Source organism: Lissotriton helveticus, chromosome 1_1 (assembly GCF_964261635.1).
Source record: "Lissotriton helveticus chromosome 1_1, aLisHel1.1, whole genome shotgun sequence".
NCBI lineage: Eukaryota > Metazoa > Chordata > Amphibia > Caudata > Salamandridae > Lissotriton > Lissotriton helveticus.
In genome coordinates this window covers 678,309,318-678,326,238 of record NC_136057.1, presented here as the reverse complement: position 1 = coordinate 678,326,238, position 16,921 = coordinate 678,309,318, and the positions used below count along the sequence as shown (strand labels likewise).

At 48.0% G+C, this 16,921-nt stretch overlaps 1 protein-coding gene across 2 annotated transcripts in view; it reads left to right on the top strand.

The window, feature by feature from the left end:
- Window positions 1-16,921, top strand: part of HSPA14 (heat shock protein family A (Hsp70) member 14) — a 440,582-nt gene that overhangs the window by 326,457 nt on the left and 97,204 nt on the right. The gene's annotated exons all lie outside the window — the stretch shown is intronic.

Below are 16,921 nucleotides of genomic sequence, written 5' to 3'. Positions count from 1 at the left end.
ATCTCCCTTATTTTGGATACTCTGGTTGGCAATATTTCCACAAAGGAATACATAAAATCAGAGGAATTCTATTATAACTTCATGCTTGCGTTGTCAATAAACTGGTCGTACTATAGGAAATTAATAAATTGTTTTCTTTTCTTTTTGGTATGTACAGTTCCCATATGTTTTCCAATTTTTCATTTATTTGTTTTTCTTTAGTTTGGATTTGCAGGGTATCATTTAGAATTTTTTTATCTCTCACCTATTTTTACCCACCCTTTCCTTCAATCATTTTACATCACTTTGATCATAATTGCATTTTACATTATAAACCTATTTCATATTAAACTTAAGTGCCCATTAATATATTAAGTCCCTTATGTTTTGGTATACTTTTGAGTTTTAGTAATAATTTCAAATATTTAATAACAAAAGAGTTAAGTTGTACCAGGATCCCTTTGATTATATAAGGGGAAAAAGTACACTTGCTGTACATTATAAGGATGTTGTAAGTCACAGTGAAGTTACATGACCATATAGAGGAACAAGGCAGACTGTCTAATCCTTGGTGTGTTCCTCTTTCGTATAAAAGAGATGGGATGTTTGCAAACGCGAAGAATAAAAGTGGACTCTGCAGTGAAAAAAATGAAACAGAGCTACATAAAGACCCTGCCCTCTTATTCTTGTCCATAGACACCGAGCCAGAGCTCTGCTTTAACCACTTTTGTGTTTTTCAGTTGTGCCGTATGTTCATTTTGGTTACAGGCCCGCCTCACATCTCCCTGTGATGTTCCTGAATCACTGTCTACTCTGCAGCCAATTTAGGCCTTGAAGCAGGCCAGTCTGTAAATATTTAAAATGGCTCTGGGTGCCTCTGGCATGCACATAGGCTCCGCTGACCCAACTGCACCGGAGGGCTTCTGCTAGTGTGCCCTTCTCTGACACAGACTGACCCCAAATAACTTGAGCCGGCTCCTTTGTTGGCGCTGGGCCATCTCTCAGCTCCTCTGGTATCGGCCTCACTGCTTATTCCACTCTTAGCGTCCCCTCCAACTTGAGTGGCACCATTTCCAGATCCTCCTCATTTTCCATTTTCAGATTCAGAATCCTCCTCTTCAAGAGCTTGTCCAGTTTAGATTCACCATCATCAAAGCTACTGCTAACATCAATTAGTGCTGTCCTTCAGTCTCTCTGTCAAGGCTGCTGTATTTCCGGAGGATGGTGGAAATTTGCTTGAAGCTTTTATATCTCTCTGGAGTTTCCTCCCTTCTCACCCCCTCCCCCCCCCCCCTCCACTTCGGCTATTCCTCCCCACTTCTCATATCCATTCCCAACTTCCTCCTTGAGGGCCCCATACAGAGGACCGTGCCTGTTTTGACTGGCTGCAGAATTCCTGGAATTGCTACTTCTTACGGAGGAGACTAGAGCTAATAACTTTTCAGAAATTGTGTAACCTGGACTAGACACCTCTGAGGTTTTGTTTTATTTTCTTTCAAGGTAGCCCTGATTGACTCAGTTCTAGCAGCTTGGTCGGAACTGTTCTCTGCTGTGCTAGTGATTCGTCCCACCTCAAGACATCACAAATTAGCACTAGGCGTACATTCTGCCTCTAAAGAGGATTGTGGTGCTAGCCACCATGCGAAAGGTGAACGCAAAATCTTTTCCAACCACTCCACTGAACAAGAGCTCTAAAAGAAGTGAAGCCATTGGGAAAAAAATCATTTTCTTAGCTTGGTTATGCTCCATGAATGCATTTTTCCTCCTGGGTTGTTACACAGACATGCTGTTAGTACTACAGCTTGGGCGGTGTTGTTGGCATTGCCGCAAGATATATGCAAAGCCTGGCTCGGACATTATAAGATGGACATGATCCTGTAAAGTATGTTTTATGTTCTTGATTGGACTCAGATGATGGGCTCAAGTGTCATTGTCTGGAGACATGCCTGAAGGTGCTCCACAGGCTTCTCTGAGTACAGCTAGGTTTTTTGTAATTCCATACTCTTTGATTGATCGAGGCTATTCAGCAAGAAAACCAATGCAGCTATAGAGGGATTTGAAGACATTCGAGCTATAGGCTCCTCTCTGGGGTCAGATCACCAGTTCTAGAAGTGTGGCAGTGGAGAAGTATGGCTCACCGATTAGAGCGGCAGACCCTGAGGCAGAGGTCTGGCCCGGGACCAGGGTTCAATTCCCGACACGGCAGGGTCTTGGGCTCAATGTCCACGGACTTGATAATTCTCGCCTCGGTGCCTACTCTAATCATGGGTCCCACTCTGTAACTCTGGGCAATAGCTTGCTTAATCTCCACAACGGCCTCGAAAGCGCTAGGATGCCTGGCTTCACCTTGGGGGTGCCCAGTAGGGGGCATCTCACAGGGAAAGCCAAGAAGGGTTCCACAGCGGTATACAGCGCCAGGATGCCTGAAAGGTGATAGTGCGCCTTACAAGTATACATACATTTACATTTACCATAAATTCATAGAATACTCAAGGATTGTCACTTAGTGCCAGCAAAAACCATCTCCACATGTACAGGAACCTATTCAGACTGTTCATGGAGGATGAGGTCAATAACAGCAACAGTTTGACGAGGGAGAGAACTGGGAAAAAGAGATGGTTTGTGGGGCATGTACTGGTTGACAGACTGCCCGTCGCACTGATGGAGGGCACAGGGTCACGGATGACATGCCCTACATACTATGCCACACTGTGCATATTTGAGTATAGTATGTGGAGTCGGTCCTGAGGTGCACCCCATTTAATCGGGAGCTACCCATAAGGATATTGGTGCCAGTTCAACAAGAGATGGCCCCATGTCCTTTCAGGCATGGAGGGACGGTAGCTGTGAAGTGATTTTTGATTTATACCCCGGTGAAACCATTATTACGTATGAGCAGGCATGTGGGGACTTGGCACTGGGGCAAGGACACTACTTGTACAACTTGGAGCTGATGAAAGTGTTTAAAGTTACATGGCCTGTCTATCCTGCAGACAACACATACGCTCAACGTAATATTAACCAATAGCTTTGGACGTCGATTGATCTCCTTACTTTACAAAGCGATGAGACTGGATGCTGCGGGTCCCCACCCCTTCCAGGACGAGGGTGGCTTAGGAGTGCCCATGTAAGATACGACGTGGGCTGCCATTAGAGGGCTTGATCGTACAGTGTCCTGTAATGCACTTTAAATTGGTACATTACAATTTTTTGCATTGCACGTACATGACACCAGTGAAGCATCCTCGTTTTACCACTTCCCATGGCTCCATGATGTGAGTGAGTGGTCACTGGCTGAAGTACATATGAAACTAAGCCAGAGAGTTGAAAAATTGGTAGACCACCTCAGGGAATGGAGGAAAATGTGTGAGGCGTTTTTGAATGACAGTCGGGATGAAAGTGACCTACGTGACTCCGATGTTAGTAGGAGTAAGCAAGATGGAGAAAATTAGTCTTAATGGCTGGAGTGAATAATCACCATGTGCTGCTATGAACAGCAACGTTCTGTGCCATGCTAGTCGACCTACTAATATGTGCTCTGATGAGTACTGCCAACTTGCCACCTGCCACTGTATACCAGCTGCAAGGATGTTGACAATGAAAATAAAGATTAACAAAAAAAAACAGCAGCAGTACTTTTCATATGCCTCTTCTACAGGCACCACTGCCAATCCTCTTCATTTCTCATACTGTCATCTGTCGAAGCAGTAGGCAGCATGATCTAGCACTGCCTACCTTACTGGTGTTTCATCACGTTGAAACTATAGGTCCGCTAGATTGTATAGCTATGCCCTTTCATTTCTGGGTATTTCTGCCCATGCTGCTCCATTTTACACTCAGACGTTGGCAGATCATGCTAATATTCATTCCAAAGAAGTGGTAATATTGCTTGCCAAAGGGCCTACCACACATTTGCTGCTCTCTGTACTTTCTGGTCCCCGAAGACGGATTGAGGGTGATGCTCATTCTAGATTCTTGAATTCTTTCCTCAGAACAGAGAATTTGAAAATAAGGATATTTGCTCAGGTCCTGCTGACCTTGAACTCGAAGGACTTGATTATGTTAGTGGACCTGCAGGATTTAGACTTTCATGGTGAGTCCTGCAGTCTCACATGATGTACTTCAATTTTAGGGTGGGGTCCGATCACTTGCAGTTTGCTGTCCTGCACTTCAGCCTTAATTCAGAACCTCTGGTATTCACGAAGATCATTTCAATGGTTGTAGCACGTCTTAACAGTTTGGGGATACACCTATACACAGTATTCCTCTACCTCGTTGACTGGCTTCTGAAGGCTGATTCACCTCTTCTGGTATCTGCCTGTAAGGCAACAGTAAAAGACACACAATTGATGGACGGAATGCAGAACAAATCAAAACATTCACCCCCAGATCTGGGTTAAATCCATCATTCTTTTGCTCACCATGCCACCCCAGTTTATACCTGGCCATATGCAAAGCAGTCTTGACCCTGTGCCTCGTGGGAACCGTCCAGCCCAAACTGCCAATCTAGGTCCTCCCTGGACCGGAAACAAGCATCCTAGAATCGGTTTTGGGGTTTCACCCCTCTTCAGCCAGGATAGCTTGATTCCAGTGGCACAGTGAGCACAGGACCCACGTCTGGGCATACCTGGCGCACTTCGGGAGAGAAAGCAAAAGACACACAATTGATGGTCAGAATACAGAACAAATCAAAACATTCAGCCCCAAGTGTGACGGGTATGCTCAGACGTGAGTCCCGTGCTCTCCATGCCACTGGAGTCAAGCTGTCCTGGCTGATATGGGCTGAAAGCCCGAAACCGGTCCTAGGATGCTTGTTTCCAGTCCAAGGAGGACCTGGCCTGGCAGTTCGGGCTGGACTGTTCCCATTGGGCACAGGGTCAAAACCCATTTGCATATGGCTGGGCCCAAACTGGAAAGGCATGGTTAGCAATAAAAGATGGATTTAGGCCCAGATTTCTGTAATGGGGTGAGTGTATGACATTGTTCTGCGTTCTGTCCATTAATTGTTCTTTTTACGTAAGGCAACAGTGTCATAACTGTCCAGCAGGGGGTTCTGCATCAGTTTGTCCTAATTCTATCTCCAGCCAGAGCAGAGGATTCCCTTTATTGGGGTCATTCGGTACACTCTTCCATTCTCTGCAACAATTATGGGGCATTCAGTCTATATATCCTGATATTTCAGATAGGATCTGCTGTTCCGGCCTTGATTGTTCTTAGGCTTTTTGGCCTAATAGCATTGTGCATCCTGGTGGTGCATTACATGTGTTGGCACATGCAGGCCCTTCAGTTGAATCTGCATTTGCCCTGGGCTCAACACAAGGGGGTGGGGGATGCCTTTCAGACCAGTTCTGTGTATCTGATGAGGCACCTCAGAACTTTCATTAGTGGATGTCAGTTTCTAGTCTAACATGTGGCAGAACCTTCTCCTTGCAGCTTCCAGGGCTCACAGTTTTGACAAATAAGTCCTCTATGGCCTGGTGAGGACACCTACGCGAGGTGGGGATCAGACAGCTCTGATACCGGATGGAGCAGGGTCATTATATAAATCTTCCAGAGCCAAGCTGTCCTGTTGGCCCAATCAGCCTTTCTGCATTCTATCAAGTGCAGGTCGATCTAGGTCCTGCCAGACAAAACGACTGCCATGTGGTACTGCAACAAGCAGGGCACAGTGGAGTTTCACTGACATTCAGTCACCTATTGGGATGAACTCAGCAGGCGTCATCTTGCTCATCACAAGTGGAGTGTGTCAATATTTAAGGACACACCCTTGCCTGACCTATTTTCTGCAGTATACATTTAATGTCAAGCCTTCTGCTCTTTAGAGTTTCCTCTTCAGAGGACTCGAAGAGATGCGTTTTGCCTTCTCCTGCATGCATTTCCACTTTTGCCACTGAGCCTCTCATCCTAAAGCAAGTCAGGTAGACTGAGCACAGATAATTCTGTTGGCCCCAATTAGGCTAGGAAGGTCTGGCACTGCGACCTGCTGACTCTGAGCATCTGGCCTAACACTTCAACTTCCTCTTCAAGACGATCTGCTGTCCCAGCAGTAAGGCGGGATTCTACACCAAATCTTCCATGGTCTACATGTTGATGCATAGAGATTAAACAGCACCAACTGAGAGGTTTTGACTTACCACTGGAGGTTATGTATGTCATTTTAACTGCTCCCCCGCTAAATCTGCTTATTCAGCAGTCTGGGTCCATGTTTGTCATCTACTTTTAGGATAAACTGGTAGACTGCCTACAGGCTAGATTATCTGATGGTCGTATTACCTTTAGCCTGGCAAGGCTATGCATATGCACACTTAGAGGTCACTTATAGACTCTTTTGGCTGGATTTTTTTATTCAAATCATCCATTCCATTTCTTAAAAGGAATTTCATATGTTTCCCCTTGCCCCATTCATTAAGCCTCTGTGGGACCTCATCTTGATGTGTGTGCCTTTCAAGCCTTTTCATAGTTTCTTCAGTGTTTCTCGTTGCAATTACATGTGTGTCATCGGTGAACTACAGCTTTTTTCAGTTCAGCCTCTATATACTACCTACTTTCATGGCAAGCTTCCTTTCTCCTAAAAGTTGTGTCCCCTTTCAATCCGGGACAGCCCATTACACTCCCCACATTCTTTTCTCCACCACATAAATCTAAAGAGGATGAGACTTCACCGGTTGGGTTCAACACATGCCTTTAGCTTCTACTTTGATTGTACTAAAGAATGCTGTGCAGATTGTCGGTTGTATGTTGAATTAGCTGGTGCGAAGAATAAGGCAGTTCAGAAAATGACTTCATCCCAACAGATTGTCTTCCGCTACGCCTTGATCCAAGATGGTCTTCCGGAGAGCCTTGGAGCTTATTCCATCAGATCAAAAGATGTGACTACTGCCCTGGCTCAGAACTTTGTGGTTTCAGAAATTTGCCAAGCATCCTTTGCATCTGTTCGTACTTTCACCAGACACTACTGCATTGATTCACAATTCTGCAGAGAGGATTTTGCATCTGTTTTGCAGGACTTCATGGTGCAAAGTCCACTTTTTAGAGCCACCTCCCTGGAGAGGGCATTGCTCTGGTATCAATTCAGAAGATGACGTATCTGTGGTTAGAAGTGCCCAGTAAGGGTAACTAACCTTCGGTCATACTCTTTTTCATGGATGCTCTTAATTGCAAATTCCTAACTGCCCCCACCCCCTTCTTCTGTGTATTGAAGTTTGGGGATTTACTAACATACCACGTTGGATTGGGCACACTACCTGTTACCACTAAACCTATCTACAAAGCTACTCGTATTTGAGCATCCAGAGAAAAGGAAATGAAGTCAGCATGCAGTGGTGACCCCTTTGTGCAGCTCCAAGTTGTCCTGTCCAGAGGAGGGTTTGAGTAACTATGAAAGGTGAAGAGACCACTTTTTAGCACGCAAGAACTAATTCAAGAGTTTCTGAATCCAGCCTTGGAGAATCGTCCTGGGGAGATTCACAAGGTGAGGAATCTAAAGTTAGATAGAGGATCATCCAGAAAGAGTATTACTGAAGGTAAGTAACTTATCCTTCAAGAGATATCAGGGGAGATTCAACACCTTCAGTGACGACAGTTCCACCCTTTTACAGGACAAAGATCAGGTAAGAGCGTACCGAGTTCCATTGACCCAAATGAAGTGCAGAGTTCACCTACGGGTGTGTTTTCACACAGGGCCCACACTACAGGCTTTTGTGTTTTTCATTAAATCCTGGGGGTGGGGGGCAGAGGATCAGATGGACTGACTATCCCTGTAAAGTGCTTTAATAGTGACGCAACAATAGTGATTTTTCAACTTGTCTGCCTGCCCTTGCCATAGCATCAGCATAAAAGCCTCTTTAACCATTTAAAAAAAAAAATGTTTCCAAAACTTTTATTGAGGGTAAAGAGATATCAATCACAGCATACTGCCTACATCCCTAGGTGGGCTGGCATTGCGTTGCATCAGTTGTAAAGATGATATGTTAAAAGGGGTAGGGGAATACACAGCAAGCCGCCCACAACCCCTCCGGGCCGGCCGCATTGGTTGGAGCTTTGATCTACAAGGGCAGTGGTATCATTGATGTGATTCCGAACATTAACAGTATCAACAACGAAGAGTGACGTGTCCTCTAATGCATTTTGGTCAAGGTACGTATATCAGAGGTGATGGGGTATAGAGTGCTGTCCCGTAGTGTCCTGTGTACTCTGGTGGATGATGTGTGTGGGCGGGGGTGGAGATACCCTTTCCGTCATGTTGTGTATCCACTATGGTGTCGCTGCGTCTGTATCAGTGATGTGTTCCAGGAGGTAGGTTTTGTAAGGGGGCCCAGAGGTCCTTTGGGCGTGATGAAGGGGGTTGGAGATCCGCATAGGTATGTAGTTGTTCTTGACAGTAGATAAGGTCTTGGAGCCAATCCTTGAATTTTGGTGTCCTCCCTCTCCCCCATCTACAGGCGATTCTCCTTTTAGCCAGAAGGAGCGCAAGAGATGTGTATTTTCTCACCTTGGCTGCAAGGGGTTCAATATAACCTAATCGTGCAGTCAGAGGGTCTACGGGAATGTGCAGGCCTGTCATGTAGTCTAGTGCTGTCAGAATTTCTGACCAATAGCATTGAATGGGCAGGCAGTCCCAGGCCACAGGTTTAAAGTCGGCGCCCTCCTGTCCGCAAGGTTCGCATTTGTCATTATTCCGAAGCCGCAGGCGGAACAGCCGCTCCGGCTTGTAATAAAGGCGATGTACATATTTGTAGTGCATTATTCTAAACCTACTGCTGGTGGATATTTCTCCCGTTTGTTTACAGCAGAACGTCCATTGCTTTTCAGTGGGAGGGTGTCCTAACTCTTCCTCCAATCTGCCTTGGACTATGGGGGGGTCGTACTCTTTGTAAGACTGTACCGTTCGGTACAAGAGTGAAAGCACATGCACGGGAGTAGCTTGCTGCATTGGTGCGTGCAGTGGGGGCATGACAAGGGGCTCTTGTGGGAAGTCAGGTGGAATAGCCTTCACATCTTGGCGCAGTCTAATGTAATAAAAACGCTCTAAGGGGGTGGGGTGTGTATCTTTAAAAAATTCATTACTTGAACAGAATTTCCCTCCTATGTAGAGTTGTCCCCAGGTGTTTATGGATAGTTTACGAAGGAGCCGGCGGCAGCCTCACCTTCGTGCAACCGGGACATCCTGTTGCCCATTGAGTGGCAGAAGCGGGGATTATAGGAGTGGACATTGTGTAACCTTAGCGAGGTCATACCAGGCACTGACTGTGCATTGGACGGTGGTAGATGCGAGACGTCGCGCAACCACAGGTGAGCTGAGGTAGGCAGTGCTGGGGGCCATAAAGCCATCTTCGATCACAAGGTGGGGCATATTGGGGGAGGGGGGCTTCATCCAATATGCTGCATAGTGGGCTTGTGCACAGCTGAAGTACAGTTCCATATCTGGTATAGCGAATCCTCCTGCGCTATAAGGTTGCGTAAGGGTGTCCCATCTTAACCTGGCCTGTTTCTCTCCCCAAGTGAGTCGTATTAGCTGAACCTAATGACCGAGAAAAAATGGCAGCTAGGAGCAAAACAAATGTTTACAAACAGATATAAAAGTTTGGGTAAAATGACCATTTTTATGAGGGCCGCTCTTCCGGCCATTGAGAGTGGCAGCGCTATCCATCCCGTGATCTTATCGGTTATTGAGTCTAATACCCGTCCAATGCTGGCTCTCATCAGCTCTTCCCGATTGCGGGAGATGATGATTCCAAGATATGTGAGTGTGTCATCGCACCATTTGAGAGGGAAGTCCGGTTTAAATTTCAGTGTGGATTCAGTAAGGGGATATATCTGGGATTTACCCCAGTTAATGTTAATTCCAGATAACTGGCCGAAGAGGATGAATAGTTGAAGGATCCGATTTAAGCTTACCTCCGGGTGTCATAAGTACAGGGTGAGGTCGTCTGCGTATAAAGGGATAAGTATTTGTCTTTCTGGATAGATAATGGCATGGTCCCTATAGTGTTGACAAATCTTGGCGGCCAGCGGCTCAATAGCCAGGACCAAAAGGAGGGGGGACAGTGGACAGCCCTGCCTGGTGCCCCTGGCCAGTGGAAAGGAGGAGGACCGCCTCCCATTGATCATCACTGTGGCACGGAGCCCTGTATTCAATAAATTTATCCAAGCAAGGAATGGGGGGGGACCCATGCGTACTAATACGAATGAGAGGTAGTCCTTCTCCAGGGAGTCAAATGCCTTTGTGGCATCCAGGAAAATGGCAGCAGCATCCTCATCCGGATCAATATCATGGAGTATTGCGAACAGAGTGCATAGGTTATGGGATGTGCTTCTAGTCAGGACGAATATGGTATGGCTAAATCACAGAACAGCTATAAGAAAGGGATTCCGAAATCTGCAGAGGGGCTCAGCTCATGCTAGGGCACCCTCTCACACAAAACCAAGCACTCTGCCTTCAGGATTGTCAAGGTCTGCCATAGGAGTGACTTATAGGTTTATATGTGTCTGTTTTAAATGGTAGATATAGGTATACTATAAGTAAGGGGTGCTTACACTACCTTACCAAAGCTGCAAGTGCAGACCTGTGGTGCCATTTTGGAAGGCATCCCAGGGGTGGCATAATACATGCTTCAGCCCCTGGTAGGACTCTGGGGTACCTATGCCCTTGGTACCTAAGGTACCATATACTAGGGACTCACAAGGGTAGCCCAGTAACCAATCTGGAGTGTACCTAATGTACATGCAATCAATTTAGAGAGAGAACAGCCAGGCTGGGGTCCTAGTTAGCAGGACCACAGCCAGACTAAAGTCGATAAAACAGTGAAACACAGCGAAAATTGGGGGTAACCATAGTAAGCAGATCCTACTCTCCTACAGTATGTGGGAAATATTGTTGATGTAAAGTGCAATGCGTGTGATTACGAAGGGATACATCATCAAGTGTGATCAAAATGAGGCAGCGCAAAGATAAAAGGTTATGAACAAACCCCAGTCCCTCCCACAACAGCAGGCCTAACTTGCCGTGCCTTGTCCCTCCCCAATAATCCCATATCCTCTAGTCCCAACTGGGGACAGTGAGGTAGTCCATAAAACATTTTAAAAAGTGTAGGGTTCACCCAGTGGGTGGCAGCCAAAGGGTGTCCAGATTCACCTCGCTGGGGCGAGGGCACTCGGGTGGTATGGTGTAGGTCCATAATAACCTTTTGTCTAGTGCAGTACCCACTCCATTTATAGACCTGTCAGTGATGAGGAGTGGAGCAAGTATCATGGCGCTGGCCCTCTAGGCCTATTACAAGGCTACTGGTGGTGGTCTCGAGGAGCTGATTCCCCGCCTATGCCGCTTGCAATGCAGAGTGCCTTGTCGAATTCAGGAAGCAGCTAATCAGGGCAGTGTACATGGTATATACTTGGGAGCATGTTAACATCCGTTATGATCGGAGTCATGATGTGCGACAGCTGCGGCTGATCAGGAGACTGCGAGGATCCGGCCACTTATCCCGTTAAGTCTCTGTAACGCGGGCGGGGGGGGAGCAGAGAGCATTTATCACAGTCCGCAGTGGTCGCGGGGGTCGTTGAGAGTCTCAGCTGAGGCATGGTATCATTTTTCGTGCTGATTGTGTCTGCAGAGCAGGGAGTTATTCTATGTCTGAGGCTCCCCCATTTTCTGCCAATCGGCGCTCCGGGGACCCCCGGTCACCAGGCTGCGTACGTAGAGTCTTGATGAAGTCCTGAGCATGTTGCGGATTGGTAAAAAAGTGCTGTTTGCCCTGATATGTTACTTTGAAGCGGGCCGGGAAGAGCATAGCATAAGGAATATTTAGTTGTTGCAGTTTTTTCTTAGCCTGGAGGAATCTGCGTCTTTGCTCTTGGACGACCATGGTGAAGTTGGGGTATATTGATATCTCCATTCCTTCGTGTTTTAGGTGTCCTTTTTCACGGGAGAGCCGTAGGGCCGGGTCTCTGTCGTGATAATTCAACAGCTTGGCTATGATGGGACACGGAGGGGTACCGGGGTAAGGGAGACTCGCCAAAGAGCGATGCGCTCTCTCCACCACAAGATCGGACGAAAATTCCTCTCTGCCAAAGAGCGTTATGAGCAGGCATTTCACATAGGCCTCCATTTTCCCAGTATTTTTTGACTCCGGCACTCCCAGGATGCGAAGGTTATTCCTCCTTGAGCAGGATTCCAACTCCTCATTTTAGCAGCTATTACTTTTAGGACTCTGTCCATCTCAAGGGTGCGGCTAGTGGTAGCGCTAGATGCATCCTCCAGGTCAGATAGCCTCCTCTCTGCCTCAGTGAATCTGTTGTCGTGTTTCTCCACTCTGTGGGTTAGGCCATCCATTCTTGCAGACATGGAGTCCATTTTAGATTCTTTAGAAGTCAGGCTCAATTGCATGACAAGCAACAGTTCCTTGAGATCCGCGGTAGATGTGGTAGGAGAATCAGTGTGATCGTCGTCAGGCTCCGTATGGGAGCGGGAGTTTTTCGGGTGTCAAAGTTAAGTTTTGGCTGTTTGCCGTCTGGTTTCCCCATAGTGGCCTGTCGGGAGGCTCTGCGATTCGACTGGTACCTAAGGGAATCCGTTTCCTACTCCGGGTGTGCACGCTCAGTGAGGTATGGTGGGGGCCAGGAGTATGGTATTCGGGCTCAGCCAGACGAGCGGGCCTCTCACAATACACTTTTTTTTGGCGCGATGTATATCAGCCAGTGGGAAATTGCGGATATTCCACTCTACACGCTGCGGCCTCGGCGGTCGTTGGCTGGGATTACAGTATTGAGGCCGTCTAGCGGGCCCCCGGCCTCTGGGGGTGCACAGTCAATCGATCAGCATTCTCTTCCCATAAGTGCCCCCCGGGCAAGCGGGTATCCTCCCGGGTCCAGAGCTTAGCAGTAGGTAGTTCTGGGTGTGAGCCTGTAGAGCTGTTCAGTAAATTTACTCAGGGGTCCTCACTTGCGGCTCCCCAGGCGGGGAAGACCCGTGTCCCACCCCCCTCACTCCTCAATTCTTCCAAAGGGGTATAGTCGGGCCCGACAATCACAGCAGGCCTGAGGCCGCCACGCCACTGCGCCATGCCACTGCAGCAGACTCTGCTCGGGTGTTCCTCACTCCCGCTGCCCAGCTCGTAGAAGGATTAGGATGCAACGGTGCATGCAGGGCCCCCGCCCCCGGAGACAATTCCCTGGCTAACAGATCTAAGCCTCTGCAATGCTCTCACATCCATTGCACAGCACGCTGGGCCGCGGGCCGGCGGGGGCCTCCTCCCCTCTGTCCGCCCGGCCATCACCGCAGTATACCCCCTGGGAAGCGGCAGGATCTTCCGTGTCAGCACAGTGCGGGGTGAGCAACAGGAGCAGCAGCAGACGCGGGGGGCCACCAATCGGGACAATTCACTCACCACCACAGTCTAGCGCAGCCTCCTCCGGAGCTACCGAAGCCGCGGCCTCCTTCACGACGCTCCGTCTATGGGCGATAGGGGTCCCGGCAGCAGCAGCGGGCCTCCTTCCTCCTCCGACAACTTCGCTTCTCACGTCAAGAATCGCCGGCCTTCGTGGGCTAGCGCCTCAGTAGGCAGCGCCCCAGGGTCGCCAGCCGGCTACCAGGGCACCGCGTCCGCCATTTTATGAGTGTCAAAGGCAAAAACAACAGGTGATGGACAGAATACAGAACATTGTCATACATTCACCCCAGTACAGAGATCTGGGCCTAAATCCATCGTTTTTTTGCACTCCACACCACCCCAGGTCAGACATGGCCATATGCAAATCAGCCTTGACCCTGTGCCTCATGGGAACAGTCCAGCCTGAACTGCCAAGCCATGTCTTTCCTGGACCGGAATCAAGCATCCAAGGACCGGTTTCTGGCTATCAGCCATCATCAGCCTGGATAGCTTGACTCCAGTGGTGTGGAGAGCATGGGACTCACGTCTGAGCATACCCATCCCACTCGGGGCGACAAAGGCAAAAACAACAGGTGATGGACAGAATGCAGAACATTGTAATACATTCACCCCAGTACAGAGATCTGGGCCTAAATCCATCGTATTTTTGCACTCCACACCACCCCAGGTCAGACATGGCCATATGCAAATCAGCCTTGACCCTGTGCCTCATGGGAACAGTCCAGCCAGAACTGCCAAGCCATGTCTTTCCTGGACCGGAATCAAGCATCCAAAGACCGGTTTCTGGCTATCAGCCGTCATCAGCCTGGATAGCTTGACTCCAGTGGTGTGGAGAGCATGGGACTCACGTCTGAGCATACCCATCCCAGTCGGGGCGACAAAGGCAAAAACAACAGGTGATGGACAGAATGCAGAACATTGTCATACATTCACCCCTGTACAGAGATTTGGGCCTAAATCCATCGTTTTTTTTGCACTTCTTTCATTTTTTTGCACTTGAGTCCCTTGCTCGCTTTGCCACTGGATTCAAGCAAGCCGGGCTGAAGACGGCTGTAATGCCAGAAACCGGTCCTCGCAAGCTTGGTTCCGGTCCAGGGAAGGCATGGCTTGGCAGTTCGGGTTGGACTGATCCCATGAGGCACAGGGTCAGACTGATTTGCATATAGCCATGTCTGAACTGGGGTGGCAGAGTGGGCTAAAGAACGGTGATGGATTCAACCCAGATCTTTTGACTGGGTGTGAGTGTTTGATTGGTACGGATGCTCCGTCCATCACCACCCCCTTTTGTACCGCTTTTGGACGCCATAAGTGTGGCAGGGTATGCTCAGACGTGAGTCCCTTGCTCACTTTGCCACTGGATTCAAACAAGCCGGGCTGAAGACGGCTGTAATGCCAGAAACCGGTCCTCGGAAGCTTGTTGCCGGTCCAGGGAAGGCATGGCTTGGCAGTTCGGGCTGGACTGTTCCCATGAGGCACAGGGTCAGACTGATTTGCATATAGCCATGTCTGAACTGGGGTGGCAGAGTGGGCTAAAGAACGGTGATGGATTCAACCCAGATCTTTTGACTGGGTGTGAGTGTTTGATTGGTTCGGATGCTCCATCCATCACCACCCCCTTTTGTACCGCTTTTAGCCGCCATAAGTGTGGCAGGGTATGCTCAGACGTGAGTCCCTTGCTCAATTTGCCACTGGATTCAAGCAAGCCGGGCTGAAGATGGCTGTAATGCCAGAAACCGGTCCTCGGAAGCTTGTTTCCGGTCCAGGGAAGGCATGGCTTGGCAGTTCGGGCTGGACTGTTCCCATGAGGCACAGGGTCAGACTGTTATGCATATAGCCATGTCTGAACTGGGGTGGCAGAGTGGGCTAAAGAACGGTGATGGATTCAACCCAGATCTTTTGACTAGGTGTGAGTGTTTGATTGTTTCGGATGCTCCGTCCATCACCACCACCTTTTGTACCGCTTTTGGCCGCCATAAGTGTGGCAGGGTATGCTCAGACGTGAGTCCCTTGCTCACTTTGCCACTGGATTCAAGCAAGCCGGGCTGAAGACGGCTGTAATGCCAGAAACCGGTCCTCGGAAGCTTGTTTCCGGTCCAGGGAAGGCATGGCTTGGCAGTTCGGGCTGGACTGTTCCCATGAGGCACAGGGTCAGACTGATTTGCATATAGCCATGTCTGAACTGGGGAGGCAGAGTGGGCTAAAGAACGGTGATGGATTAAACCCAGATCTTTTGACTGGGTGTGAGTGTTTGATTGGTTCGGATGCTCCGTCCATCACCACCCCCTTTTGTACCATTTTACGAGTGTCGGCGGCAAGGAGCCAGGGGGCAGGGGCGAGCAATCCAGTGTCTGTGCAGGTAAGCGCTCCACAAGTGATCTCACAATGTGCTCAGGGTATTAGGATGGTACAATTCAGTTGTGCAATGATCAAGGGATGGATAGGATAATCATTGGATCAAATCCCAGGCAGCAGGAGCCTCACAGAGGTGCTTCCATCTTGCTTGGCGCCCTCTAGCGCCCCCCGCCTCTCTAACCATTTAACCAGTTCCACAGTTCTGTGCATGGTCTTGACTATAAGCCCAGCTGCAAAAGGACTTCATTACTACCAGAGCTGGTTACCACCAGCACTGCTGCAGGAGGGTGGATGTAAGGAGGACATGAAACCAAGGTAAGAGCATAGGCTGGGAAAATGTTGTAATCAATAAGAAGCTGGATCTCTGAAGTAAATTACGTAGATTATTTTATTTAAGTTAATACAAGATGATAAAAGGAAAACCCTACCAGGAGCAGCTGTCCTGCTGCTCAGCCCTTACCCAACTGACACTCTCAAACATCTCACATTCCATCCATCCAACATAACACATCACACACATTCTAGCTGAGCAGCAGGAAGACATAAGATACAACAGAAAACTATATCAGGTCTCAGTGCTTTTAGAGCTCAAGTTTGCAAAGTACCTAGAGCCAAGCTTAAGCCGAGCATCTGTCTTGGTGGCTCATCCACCTCTAATTGAAAATATGTAAATATTACAAGAAAAGGCCATTCTGGCTACTTGATTGAAATATATTTGCCATCTTTGCTGACATTTTTCTTGTCTTCTACATACAGGGTCTAGTAGCCCTCTTTCTCTAAAAAAGAAGGCCCTAAATATTGCCTTATTTTTTGTGTTAGCAGTGTAAATAAATAGTGAATTAATATAATTGACATGCATCTAATCAAATAGGATTCCTTCTAGTTTGCAAGTATATATCAACAAGGAGAGCAAAGCTAGAGCACAATGTTAATGGTGGAAGACTCATGAGCAAAATAAGAAAGTTATTCTGCAAGGGTGAATATAGCTACCTTGCAACAGACTGGTGAGACAGAATCAGTTACACTATAATTAAACAAAAAGGACACTGCATATATTATTTTTCACACATCATTGTGACTAACATCACTGCATTTGGCAAAGAGCGAGGAAAACGGTGCAGGACCATATTGAATAAGATTGGCCTGTTGCTGTCATTCCTTGCACTGGTGCTCTAATAAGGCTGCATTGTTTGAAGCACAGCATA